Here is a 15,326-nt window from a genome sequence, read left to right on the forward strand (position 1 = left end):
TTTAATAACGAAGTCACGTATAGGCTTACCCTACCACGTACTATCGTCATGACACTAACACTCTTACTAGACTCTTGCCACTTCTAACACACTCTACCTCTACTTGTTTACAACACACTTCATATCAGTACATCATTTACATAATAACCAAGTTACATCATAACATTTACACACTTATGACCACTTAGAGATCATTTCCCTTGCCGACACGTGCAATATCCGAAGATCGTTCACGTACCGACAAGCTTTCTTTCATAACGATCATAATCATACATCATCAATATATATATATATATATATATATATATATTCATATATTTATTTACAACCTGACAGTACGCGCAATATCCGAGGATCATTCGCGTACCGACAAGCAATCATCTGTATCTATCACATATATCATATATGGCATACACTTACCACTTAAGGGAAGTGTATTAACTAATCACATCGAGTATGCACACAGCCCCGAAAAAATAACAAGGAAAATGGGGCTAGAAACTCACCTGAATCCTGCTTCGTTCTCCGTTTATCAAAATCCCTTTCTTTAACTGTGCACGACTAACTGTATAACAATTACACGTATCAATTTAACTATCACTACCCATAACGTGTTTCTAGTTTAATTATTTCCTTCCACGAACGGGGGTCCGGGGGCAGCGGGGTTCTAGGGGCGGCAGCCCCTAGTGGGGTCCAAGGGGCAGAACCCCTGGCTGGGGTTAAGCTGCCAGGTCAGCTTGAAAAAATTTTATTTCCATTAACTGTCTTAACACATTTTCCATTAGGATTTTAATTCATTTTATAATTCGCTAGCCTGATTCGTGGTCTAGTAATGGATTACTGTTACTCAGCATTTTAAGCGAATTTATCATTAAGCGAACTTGTATGCAACGAAGTTAACCATAGGCGAACTTGTGTCCAGCTAAGTTAACCATTGGCGAACTTGTGTCCAGCGAAGTTAACCATAGGCGAAGTTGTACACACACAGCTTAGTGTCCAGCGAACTTAGTGTTCAGCGAACTTAGTGTGGCGAACTTTCCTAGCAGCGAACTTATACATTAAGCAAATATGTCAGTGGGCGAACTTGGCTGGCGAACTTGCTTGCAAGCGAACTTGCCTGCAGGCGAACTTGCCTGCAGGCGAAGTTGGCTTGCAGGCGAAGTTGTTCAGCAGCCGCATCTGTTCGTCTTTAATCACCAAAATCATCTTCGTTTCATCAAGAAATTCCTGGATATGATGTTAACCGAACCCGTGATCATTCCCATGGTCTTTCTCGGGTAGAACTAGGCCCGAAAAATCATAAAGTTTGGACCTTTAAGCTTAAAACGTTCAATAACATACCTACGGTTTATCTTAAACGAGCCGTGCCTGGCCGTGGGTTTGTTAAGTTTGTTTTAATGTCAAATTTGTAACTTTACGTTTCATTTACACCCGATCTAATCTCGTTCTACGTTTCAAGACTAAACGTTAATAAAAACGTAAACTTTAATATCAAAACATACCTTTTCGTGTTTGGCTTAGTTACGGACTTTAGATCTGGTATTTATCTTGTGTAATGAAGGATCTATAAAGAATCACGTTTGCCTGGCCTTGGATCTCACCCTCTCTCTCGGCCGTGTATAGTGTAGGTGTATGTGTGTGTCTTTGAGTGTGTAGAGAATAGGATGGAAAGAAATGAGGGTTTAGGGTTTAAGGGTGGTTTAAGGGAGTATTTTTACTCCTAAGGCCCATGGACCCTAAGCCCATCTTATCCATAATCCCATCTTGATTAATCTAAGCCCATGATCTTTTCTCTATTAATTATTAACGCGAAAACACTAAACGTAACTTTCTTTATTAAATATGAAAATTTTAGGATGTTACACTACCACACTTTGTTTCTTTAATGACCAAGACACTACTGCTCCATCCCATAACATTGAATAACCATAAGTACTTAGTCTATCATTTAGATCCCCAGCAAAATCACTATCAGTGTATACTTTAAGATTTCCTTTTCCACCTCGCTTATACCAAATCCCATACCCCAAAGTTCCTTGCAAATACCTTATCACCCTTTTCGCAACAGCAAAATGAATCTCTGTAGGCTTAGACATGAACCTGCTAATCAAGCTTACAACAAACTGAATGTCAAGTCTTGTAGTAGAGATATACATTAGGCTACCCACCACTCGTTTGAACATTGTAGCATCCACTTCTTCTCCTTCATCTTGTCTCAGTTTGCACCCCTGGACCATAGGGTTAATTACAATATTACACTCTAACATGTGAAAACGTGTGAGAATCTTTATAGCACACTTCTTTTGTGATATATGAATTCCTCCACTACACTGCATCACCTCTATATCCAAAAAATATCTCATTTGTCCCAAATCAGTCATTTCAAATTCATTTTTCATTGACTCCTTAAAATCTTTCAACATTCTTTCATCATTTCCAGTGTAAATCAAATCATCAACGTATATGTTTACAAATAAAACTTTACCTTCAGTTCCTTTCTTGATAAAAAGGGTGCTCTCTGATCTACTTCTCTTAAAACCTTCGCGAGTGAAATAAACCTCAATTCGGTTAAACCATGCACTAGAAGCTTGCTTTAACCCATACAAAGCCTTTTGCAACTTGTACACATTTTGTTCTTCACCCTTAACCACATAACCTTGTGGTTGTTGTACATACACATCTTACTTCAATGTTTCATGTAAAAACACCGATTTCACATCCATTTGATGGATGATCCATCCCTTTTGAGCTACAATAGCAATCATGATATGGATAGTATTCATCCTTTCCACCGGAGCATAAACTTATACATAATCAACCCCAAATTCTTGTGCATATCCCGTGCCACTAGCCTTTCCTTATACTTTCTCCACATCACCTTTTTCATTCAGCTTTGTCTTAAACAACTACTTCAAACCTATACACTTGTTGCCCTTAGGTAAATCAATTGAGGACCATGTTTAGTTCTTCTCTACGGCTTGTATTTCAACTTCCATTGCCTTTCTTCACTTTTCTTCTTTGAATACTTCTTCATATCTAATGGGGTCTTGATCTACTACTTCCATAACATTCACTTCTTCATCATCTGATTGTAATTCTTCACATGTGACATAATGTAACACCCCGGCTAATGCGGAATACGCCCGAGTGTGACGTACAGATTGCTCAAAATACACGTGACACTATTAAGTGACAATATTATCATTAATTTATTTAAATAACAAGTACACAATTTTGGAAGTAAGAGAAATACAAATAAATACACATTTAAGCAATTCGTCCATTTAAGTTGAATATCCTACGTACTAATGTCTTCGTCATTTCAGCGTTCTCTAAATAACGTACCTGTAGCATATATATAAAATAATGTCAACTACATGAATAGTTGGTGAGTTCACACAAGTTTTGATATAAACACATAAAAATCTACAATTCCATGAACAAGGGTAAATGAGCAAGTAAGGTCCTTTCCAATTGGGATTGTGCACCAACGTACTCGGATAATAGCACAAGTAAGTGTCTTTTCCGTTGGTAATAACCAACGTACTCGGATCGGGGGTCCCTATTCCACTCATAACATCGAGGTCCTGAGTGCATAGGGGTGCGTATGATCATACTTAATGAGGAAACCATGGGCACGTAACCTTTGAGCAAGTAAGCAAATAAACACACAAGTCCATGTAACGAATTATAGTTTGTAAATAATGAATAACGAAATTGTAATGTTGATAGAATATATATGCTACCCCCAAAAGAATTAAAAGGGGGTGTGGGAAACTCACCTTTGCAATTGGATGATAACTTGATATAATAACCGAAAGCACGTTTAAGGAAATAAATGATCGAACCTCACAAACTATAATTAAAAAGGAAATACAAAATTTAAAGACTAACTATCGGGATTATAAAAGTTAATTAATATTAGTTTTAGGAATTATGCGTTATTTAAATATCTATTTCATTAACTTATGGCAAATGGGGACTTGAGAATTTTTAATTAGTTTAACAACAATGAATAAAGTTTATAAAAGTCATTTGATGTTTATTAGTTTAAAAATGAGTTGTAGATACATAATTATAACTTATTAATATAAGATTAAATAACAATATTAATAATAGTTTATGATTAAACGTTTTTTTTCCAAATAACATAATTATTTATTTACTAATTAATTAACTTAAATGTTTTGCATGAATTCTTTAAAGAAATTATAAATATTAGTTTATTTTGAAATAAAATAAACAATAATTAATTTACTCAATTATTAATTTAAAGATATGAAGTATGTTATATCTATTGTGAAATATTTTAAATAAAAGAAATTTTTATAAATCATCATATTTAAAAGAAAGTTTATAAGTTTATGATGATCAACAAATCATAAGATTTAGATAAATATATATTCATGCTTGTTCTTGCATAATAACCAGGTTTGATCCAAGATTACAAAAATCATAGTGTTTATCTTGGATATCCATGATCATATTGATTCTTAAAACCAAAATATAAGATTTTTATGATAAAAGTAACATGATCATGAAGAACAACTTATGAACAATTATGAACATTCAAGATAAAATCAAAACAAAAGCTATAAAATGCTTGAAATGGTAAAAACTTAATTGTTGGTGCTCTTAAGCTTAAGAAAATAATGTATTGAGGTGTGAAAATAATGGAATATTTGTCCTCCTTTTATAGTGAAAATATAGAATTGTTATGTCTTATGGAATTAAAGAGATTAAATCATGTTTAATATAATTAAAACACAAATTAAAAATAGTTTAATGGGTCATTCAAAAGGTTTAACTATTTAAATAAACTTTAAGTAATTAAAAACATATATTAGTTTTTTTTATTAGTTAAGTAACATATTATGAAAAGATAATAATAATAATAATAATAATAATAATAATAATAATAATAATAATAATAATAATAATAATAAGTAGTAGTAGTAGTTAAATAATAATTCTAGTAAATTGCATGAGACATGTACATAAATATTTGATCTTGATTATGAATGTTTTAAATGAGTATGTAATACTACAAATGAGGTGAAATGTATAACTGCATAGAAATGATCACATAAAATACATTAATGCAAATTGAGATTAATTAATAATATTATAAAAATATATAAATTTAAATAGAAACATAACCGAAAATTTAAAATGGGTCGAGTTTTCGGGTTTGAAAAGTAATGAATGTTACACATAATCTTGTAAATAGCTTGGTGGTCTACGTTGTCTTCCCTCCCTAAGTGTTGCATTGCTAGAGTTAGGATCATGAGGGACATCTTCTTCTGCTAATGACTCATGTTCTTCATCAGTTTCATCTTGAGTGTCTTCTTCATTAATGACATAGTTACCTCTACGTAAGAATATCATCCTTACAAACATTTTTCTTGGTGTTACACCAATCCCAAACTTTGTGTTCCTCAAACACTACATCTTTACTTACGACTTCCTTCATAGTTTATGGGTCAATTAACCAATACCCTTTGGATTCCTCACTAACTCCTGTGAGGATGCATGTAAAACTTCTATCATCCAACTTCTTTCTCTTCTCTTTTGGAACATGCATATGAGCAATGGAACCCCACACCCTAAAGTGTTCCACTGTAGGTTTGTGACCACTCCAAGCTTCTTCTGGAGTTATGTTAGGAACAGCCCTAGCTGGGATCCTATTTAAAACATAAAACTCCAAACCATGGCTTCTGCCCAAAACAATTTGGGCATATCTTTGGATGCCAATAGAGTTATCACCATACCAATAATAGTTCTATTTTTACGCTCCGCACCACCATTTTGTTGTGGGGTATATCTTGTTGTTAAGTGTCTTTTTACTACTTTCTCTCTACAATACTTGTTAAATTCTTCTGATAGGTACTCTCCACCTCTATCAGTTCTTAAACACTTGATATTTCCCCGTCTGAGTTTCAACTTTGCATTAAAATCTTTACCAGCTATCAAGTGCTTGAGATTTTTCACTCAACAAGTACACACAACCCTTCCTACTATAATTATCAATAAAACTCAACATGTACCTTTTACTGGTGTACGATGCAGGTGTAATCGGGCCACATATATCTGAGTAGACCAACTCAAGAACATCTTTTGCACGCCACTTGCTCACACGAGGGATTGCCTCTCTAGTCTACTTCCCCACTAGACAATTTCCACTAACTGTACTATCAGCAGTGAATCTTGGCAGATCCCGAACCATTTCTTTTTGCTGTAACATAATCATACTTGCCTTACTTATATGCCTCATTCTTTCATGCCATAATTTAGCCAGATCTTCATCACTTGTGAAATTACAACCATCAGATATATGACAACTAGAATTTCCAACATCTTCACAGAGTGGGAACATTCTATTTGTGCTCATATGACTCTGAAAAATCATACCTTTTTCTGGATGGTATACTTTGCATAAGTCAAATTGAATGAGAAAGGAAAACCTCTTTGTTGAAGTTGTCTAATGCTTAGCAAGCAATTCTTCAAATCAAGGACATAGTACACATCATTGATCACAAACACTGCTCCATTCAAAACAAGCTTCACATTACCTTTCCCACAAACATTCATTCGACTGTTGTTGCCAAGCCTAACCGAGGTGGAGAAGTACTGATCAAGTTGAACAAACTTCTCTCTAATTCCACACATATGATTTGAACATCCCGAATCTAAAAACCAAAACGAATTTTTAGATTCATCATTTGTTTGAGCCATGCAGCAGTTTTCTTCTTTGTCAACCTCGGCCATTAACATTATTTCCTCACCTTCATTGAACCCAGCAAAGTTTTCCTCCTTGGAGCCATTAGAGCCTAGACACTCATATGCAAAGTGTCCTAGCATGTGACACTTGTAACACAATATCGTCTCTTTATTGAAGGATGACCTTCCTCTTCCACGTCCTCTCCCTCTTGGACTATACCTTCCTCCATCACATCCTCTACTTCCGAAACCATCATTATCTTCAATATTCAACGCTTGTTCATCTTTTCTGTCTACTTTCTTGAACTTTTTCTCATGAACTACAAGTGAGCATTGTAGTTCATCGACAGTCATTTCATCAATGTTATTTGATTATTCTACTAATACCACCACATAAAAATGTACTTCTCAGATAGGGTTCTGAGAATATTTTCTACGATCTTCATGTCTAGCATCAATTCTCCATTTCTCCTCATTTGGTTTGAGACAGTTAAAACTCTACCAAAATATTCGGGTATAGTCTCACTTGTTTTCATCTCCAAAATCTCAAAACCCCTTCTGAGCTTTTGTAACATTGACCTTTTTACTCTTGCATTTCCTGCAAACCTCTTCTTCATCGAATCCCACACAGCCTTAGATGTTCTCCTATCTAAGATTTTCTCAAAAGTGACCCTGTCTATCGCCTGATACAAGTAATGCTTTATTTGCGTGTCTCTTGTTCTCAGCTCTTCTAATTTCCTCTTCTGAGCATCACTTTGTGCAATACCAATAGTCGGTCCGATAATTCCTGGTTCAATGAGATTCCATAGCTGTTTTGCACGCAGTAGATTTTCCATCATCTCACTCTAATGCTCGTAATGCCCATCGAACACAGGAATCTTCATCTTCTCATCACCCATTATCGTAACTTTTTTTACCCACTGAGGAAATTTGCTCTGATACCAATATATTGTATTGGATATCACAATCAAAAAACAATAAAACTCAAATTCTTAATTTCATTTACTTTCCAAGCCAGCTATAAATACACAAAGTAGAAACGCAAACATAACGAAAATAAACAAACTAAGCAATAAAAAGGGAAACAACTGTTAAATGATAAATCAACAAGAGGCTAGGTAAGCTTGTGACTATTCCTCCCATGTGCAAACAAATCTCCTTTATTCAGTTTTAAACCAATAGTAAATAACCACCAGACTTATAAAGATACTTGCAATTTACTCCTTTAGATAGCAACAAATAAAAAACCGACACAATCGAATCATACGGAGAATCTTTGTATTCGATTTGTGAGCGAAAAATTGCCTCATTCCGAGCTCTCCAAATAATCCACCGTGTAGTAAAAATGATCGCCTCACCAACCTCTTTTTTCTACTTCACTCATCAAGTCGAATCCAACCAATTAATAATATTCTTAGGACCCTTATTAATCGGGAGATCCACATCCAACCAATGACTTATCAATTTCCAAATGTTAGAAGCCAAATAACAACCTCCAAAAACATGATCCAAAACTTGCACCGAGGTTGAACAAACCGGACATAGAATAGAAGGAACATCGATACCTTTATAACTTAAGTTAAATCTTGTCAGAATACGATCCAAAAGCAACCGCCAACTCAAAATATTAACCTTCCTAGGCACATATTTGTTCCATCTCGTAGCAAAAGAAGTTCCCATAAACTCTCGCTGATTCATGTGCAATCTGGAAGTTGTCTTAACCAAACAAGCACCTATGAATCGCTAGTCATTAATGACTTAACAAATATCAACTAGTTATAACCGACCGAACCCCGATCAACTGATATATGTAACAATAGCATTCAATATGATCTTTCTCTCTTGGTATATTGATAGTCGTCACTGAGGTAATCCTACCATTAATAGCTTTATTTATGAAATTCAAATTTGTAATAGAGTTACAATAGAGCAATGTTTTCAGATCCGGATCGGACATCGACCCGGACATCTTACCAGGTCACAAGTCGGGCCAACTCGGGAGATCAGCCCGGATGTCACACCCCGACTTAGGTACTAGGCGTGTGACCAATAGTTGATACATGTTTTGTAAATATATCAAATTGCGGGTTATTTAACGGAAGTCTCGGTTTATAATAAAATATTAATTTATTTTGAAGCCTTCTCAGATATTTTATATATATATATATATATATATATATATCCGAGTCCTTGTTTTATAAATCGTGTTGTTATATTGTTTACAATATTTTAATAATTAAAATTTGAGCATCTAACTCCATGACTGGCTCTAATTCCTTGCTACCTATGCTAACATGTTTTCCCTGGAAAGTGGGGGGAAATACGGCAGCGATATTTTGGTGAAACGTTGACTATAAAAACATTTAATAAATCTTTGACTGGCTGAGAAGATAGTTTTCTTGAACAATCTCAACGGAACGTCTCTTATTTTTGGGATTTGTACCACTTTCCATACACACACAATTTCGGTTCTCCTGGAACTGATGCCCATTGGAGAACTTTTATTTTGATTTCTAGTCTACGGTCACGTATCCATGATTGATAGACTAGACAAATTAAGTTTTGATCCAGACAAATGTGTACTCGGTATGAGTTGTTTTTATTTTCTATCTTGTAAATTATAGGGATCACGTAATCCCTTAAATATTTGTATGTTTGAGATCACGTAATCTCATATGAGCATTTGACCGACTTGCTAAGATAAACAACTTGTTTATCATAATGACTGATTGTAAAAGGTTTAACGTATTTGTTAGGGCACAAATTTTTGTGCTGAGGATATGTTATCCTTATGTGACTTTTGGATCAGTTATCCTTAAGATATGTTCCAGGTTATGCAGGATCAAGGATCCTCAGTACCAATTGTTCACTAACGGTTGTAACTTTTTGAATGGTGTTGTATTTAACAGGTATAACGGCTAAGAGATCAAGTCTACCTATTTTTTCGCAAGTCCATGTAGTTTAGCACGTGGTCAAAGAGTTGCAATGTATCATGGAGTAGTGGCGGATTTTTAGGATAATTAGTTAGCATCTTTTTTGTATTTATAACGAGCTATGATCGATTTAGGTTACACACAACTTACACAACACACTTCGCAGAGATTATTCCAGCTACTATCACTTACACTTAGCATTATTTGTACTCATCGATCTTAAGCTCCACCATTGTTACACTATTTCTTGATTAATATAATGGTGATAGACATTTGTCATCACCCGAGGGTTTTGTGCTGGCGATCCTTAATCGGTCAAGGGCTTTTCCTCGTAAAAATTTTTTGTGTTCATATCAAGTTTAGCTAAATATTCATTGTTATTATACAAGCACTCTACCTCATAAAACCGATTTGGTTACATAATCCATAAAACCGATTTTTGACCAAAATAATTTGGCTTCCACAGTGAGGCAAGTGGTGCTTTAATCCAAAAGATTTCTCACCAATTTTCAATACTTTTTAACCTATACCGTTACTAATGGCCTCACAACAAACCTCTACTTCAAATACCATGCCTTCATCACTTTCTCTCTCATCAAAAGCCTCATTGCCGATGCCTCCTCCATCCGCGAAAGTACTGAGGACCAACGCTCCTTGGAGCAAGATGCAAAACCCAGTCTTCCAAGGCTCCAAGTCCTTTGCTGCCACTTCTGTGGTAACTTCTAAAAATGATGTTTCTGCTATGTTTTCACAAGTCAAGGCTTACATGGAGCAGCAGAACAAAACCAACCAGAGGATCCTACGCAAAATTAAAGATCTCAAGAAGACAAAGAGGCCAATGGAGGTTCAGACTCCCTTGATGCCTAGGTGCTGGATTTCACCACTTCAGGATCCATGGCTCAAAATGCTCAAGGATCCTCCATTCTTCAACAAGGATCATCTTTCTTCCAACCAGGATCCTCTATCCTTCAACCAGGATACATGGTTTAGCACACTCAAGGATCCTCGATCCTTCTACAGGGATCATCTATCCTTCAACCAGGATCCACTGGATTGTTTCATCGAGGATCCTTCAACTCTCAGCCTCAAGGATCCTTCATGCAGAGTCAAGAATCCTCGGGACTTCAACATAAATGGTCGTTGGAAGTTCATGAGGGAGACTCCATCCCTATGCAGACCATTGCTTCCGATGGACCAACTATCATAGCTAATGCTTCTTATCCTGGATACTCTTCGAGGATACCAATATTTAATCAACAAAGAAGTAACCTTTATAATCATATATCTTTAGACACTGAAGGTTATGATATCCAGTGTTCCAGGAGTGGTTCGACCCATTCCTGAGATTCCAGAAGGAAGTCATAAGCTATCAAGGTTTGCTCCACCGATATGTGATGCTAAAATCACGAAGCACTTTCAGAACCCCACAACATGAAGGTTTACGAGGGCTCAACCGATCCAGAGGAACATGTGGCTCAATACAAGGAAGTCATAAGCTATCAAGGTTTGCTCCACCGATATGTGATGCTGAAATCACGAAGCGCTTTCAGAACCCCACAACATGAAGGTTTACGAGGGCTCAACCAATCCAGAGGAACATGTGGCTCAATACAGGGAAAGAATGGAAATCAATCCCATTCCGGAAAGACTTAAATAGGCCTGCCTGTGCAATGGTTTTGGATCCACATTAATTGGATCCACTCTCAAATGGCTTCTAAGTCTTCCTCCCTACTTTGTTACTTCATTTTCACACTTATTTAATTTTTTCAATAGCCAATTTTCTTGTAGTGAAAAAATTGAGAAATTAACTAGTGATTTATATTGTCCAACCTTGTGATGAATCCTTAAGGGTTTTTGTCACCAAGTTGGAAGGAGGCCTTGGATATCCCAAATCTTGACATGGCTACGACTGTTGAGGCATTCAAGATGGGATTACAAAAGGGCTCACCATTTTATGATGATCTTGTTATGTCCCCATGCAGGACATTAGACGAAGTCAGGAATAGGGCACTCATATTCGTCAGACTGGAGGATGATAAAAGGATCCAGAAAAGGTTGGGTACTTGAACAAAACAAGAGTCACCCGACAAGAAACAAGGATCCTCCTACAAGAACAACAATTCCAAGCCATATTCAAAGTTCAACAACCAAAACGTCCACGCGATCAATGAAGATAACGATGATGAAGATTATCCAAGAATATCTGAATATTTCTTTTCCGTTCATACTCATGGCTTAATATGTGCCATGAGAGATCTTAGAAAAAAGCAAGGTGGCCCTGGAAAAATGAGAAGTCAACATCCTTCAAGGATAAGTCCAAATGGTGTGTATTCCACAAAGACTTCGGCCGCGTGACTGATGATTGTATCAGTCTGAGAAGAGAAATTGGGTATCTTCTAAGTAAGGGTCACTTAAAGGAACTGATAGGAAGAAAGAAATCAAGGATCCAGGATCCTGAAGAAATCCCACAGAAAGCAACTCCACCACCACCTGATGCACAGATTATCAACTTTATTTTCGGGGGTTCGGACATCTGTGGAACCTCATTCTCCTCGGCAAAACGACATGCCAAAGAAACCAAATTGGAGAATAGTGAAAGACCCATAAGGACAAGAACTTTAACCGATCAAAGGATCATCACCTTTGACGAAGAGGATTGCATGCACCTTCAGGATCCTCACCATGACGGTTTGATCATTACTCTATTTATTGCTAACCACTACGTTCGCAGGATCCTTGTAGATAGCGGGAGTTCAGTGAACATTATTCAGGCCGATGTACTCAAGAAAATGAACATTCCTGAAACATAAATCATACCAAGATCGTCTGTCCTTGTTGGTTTTAGTGGAGAAACCAAAAACATATTGGGGGCATCAAACTTCCTATTTACATTGCAGGAGTCAATTCTTTCCAAAAGTTTTGTGTTATAGATAACTTGTCGTGTTTTAATGTGATTCTTGGCAGGCTCTGGATACATGGGATGAAAGAACTAGCCTGCACCTACCATCAATGTATTGAGCTTCCAACCCCATAGGGAGTAGTGAAGATTGACAGTGAAAAAGCATAGGAAAGGAACTACTATACTTTCTCTATGAAGCCAGCTACGAAGCAGACCATCACATAGCAATCAAAGCACAATTCAAGAGAGGTTCTGGAAGCCCAGGAAAAAGATCTAAAAGAAATATCCTTGAACCCCAATGATCCAGATGTAAAGGTGTATATAGGATCCAGTATCCTCAGTAGCATTGAAGAGGATCTAGTATCCTTCCTCAAACAAAGGAAGTCCACATTTGCCTTCAGACACTCTGATATGACAGGTATATCTAAATAAATTATTACACATAAGTTGGGGATAGATACTTCTATAAGGCCTGCCCACCAGAAACGGAGGAAATTTGCGCCTAAAAGAAATATCATTATCCAGGAAGAAGTTGAAAAATTTCCCAAAGCAGGTATGATAAGAGAGGTAAAATATCCAAGATGGTTAGACAATGTAGTGATAGTTTCTAAGAAAAATGGAAAGTGGAAGGTATGTGTCGATTTTACTTGTTTAAACAAGGCATGCCCCAAGGATCCTTTCCTCTTACCACACATTGACTCTATGGTGGATGCTACGACAAGACATGAGATGCTCACTTTTATGTATGCTTCCTCTGGATTTCAACAAATTCAGATGGAACCATCTGATCAAGAGGATACAACATTCATGACTCCTACCGGCATATATTGTTATATTGCTATGTCGCTCAAACTAAGAAATGCAGGGGCAACATACCAAATATTGGTCAACATGATGTTCAAGGATCAAATAGGAAAGAACATGGAAGTCTACATAGATGACATGGTAGTGAAATCAAAGAAAGTTGAGGATCATCTCAAAGATCTTGAAGAAGCATTCAACATCCTAGATCAGTATAATATGAAGCTAAACCCATCAAAGTGACATTTTGGTGTCAAGGCTGGGAAATTCTTAGGATATATTGTGACTAAGAGAGGAATAGAAATAAGTCCTGAGCGGATCGAAGCCGTCATTAATTTAAAGTCTCCTGTGAATGCAAAAGACATCCTAAGACTGATGGGAAAGATAGCTGGACTCAAAAGCATGAAGATGCGCTGAAGGCTCTTAAGGATTATCTATCCTCAGCACCAGCCTTGATGAAACCAATAGACGGTGAACCGTTGCCCTTATACTTAGTCATTTCAGGTAATGCGGTCAGTGCTTTCTTAGCTATGGACCATGAAGGTCAACAGCATCCGGTATATTATGTAAGTAAAAGCCTCTTAGACGCTGAGGTCAAGTATTCTCACCTTGAGAAATTAATTCTTACTTTAATTATGGTCTCAACTAAGTTGAGACATTATTTTGAAACACATATTATTATTGTGAGAACTAACTATCCTGTTAAGAATGTGCTTAGAAAACTAGAATTGTCAGGTAGGATGACCAAGTGGGCTATGCAGCTAAGCGCATATGATATTCAGAATGAGCCTAGAACAGCCATTAAGTCACAAGTGCTTGCAGACATTGTAGCTGATTTCAGTAGTGACATGAAAAAGGAAGCTGATCTAGAGGTTCAACAACTAGAAGAAACCAATGATCCTTGGATCTTCTTCACATATGGAGCATCACATGTAAGAGGAACATGATTGGGCATACTACTGCAATCGCCACAGGGGGGACATAATACCCCAGTCCATAGCATGTGAATTTCAAGCCACCACCAACGCGACATAATACGAAGCACTTATTGCATGTTTACTTTTAGCCAAACAAATGAGGATCAAGTATCTTCAAGTTTATATAGACTCTTTGCTTATAATTAACCACTTCAACGGTTCTTACAACGTGAAATGTGAAAATATGATTAAATATTCAGAAATTGTGAAGGAATTAGCAAAATCCTTCGAGTTGTTTAGTATTATGCAGGTACAGAGAGAAGAAAATGTTGGGGAAGATGCCTTAGCAAACTTAGCATGATCCTTGAAGATCCCGCATGACATAAAGATACCTATCATTCACATATTGTCTCCGGAAATTAGGGAACATGAAGCAATGGAGGTAACAACGGATTGTTCAGAAGAACTAAAGGATCCTTCATCCTCTCCAAAAGTGGGATCTTGGATCCTTCCAATCGAGAAATTCCTCCAAGTTGTAGAAATCCCTATAGGGGAAAACCCTAGAACTTTCAGAATAAAGGTATCACAATTCATTATTTTACAATATACTATATACAGAAAATCTCTTGCAGGTCCCTACTTGAGATGCATTGAGGATCCAGAAATACAAGAGGTGCTTTAGGACTTCCACGAAGGTGATTATGGCAACCATACAAGGGGCATAGCTCTATTCTCCAGTATACTCAAGACAAGTTACTTCTGGCCAACAATGACATGGAAACATTCTTCATCAGCCAGCAGAACCTATATCCTATATCCTCTTCATGGCCTTTCATGAAATGGGGAATGGATATTGTAGGCAAGCTACCAAGGCACCATGTGGAAAGGTCTTTATGCTTGCTATGACAGATTACTTCTCAAAATGGATTGAAGCAGAAGCGTTCGTTCAAGTCCGTGAAAGGGAAATTATATCCTTCATTAAAAGAAACATTATAACTAGATTTGGTATCCCATCTGAAATTGTTTGTGATAATGGAACCCAGTTTATTGGGAAAA

The 15,326-nt window shown here is 36.6% G+C and overlaps 1 long non-coding RNA gene across 1 annotated transcript in view; it reads right to left on the minus strand.

Annotated features, from left to right (window-relative positions):
• Window positions 1-1,787: 1,787 nt before the first annotated feature.
• Window positions 1,788-15,326, minus strand: part of LOC143622635 (uncharacterized) — a 90,376-nt gene continuing 76,837 nt past the window's right edge. Inside the window, exon 2 of the long non-coding RNA XR_013151756.1 lies at window positions 1,788-1,872. This is a non-coding gene — a long non-coding RNA (uncharacterized LOC143622635). The remainder of the gene's footprint in view (window positions 1,873-15,326) is intronic.

The sequence above is a fragment of the Bidens hawaiensis genome, unplaced genomic scaffold (assembly GCF_021521415.1).
Source record: "Bidens hawaiensis isolate Kalapana, Puna unplaced genomic scaffold, B.hawaiensis_p1.1 tig00003237_1, whole genome shotgun sequence".
Taxonomy (NCBI): Eukaryota; Viridiplantae; Streptophyta; class Magnoliopsida; order Asterales; family Asteraceae; genus Bidens; species Bidens hawaiensis.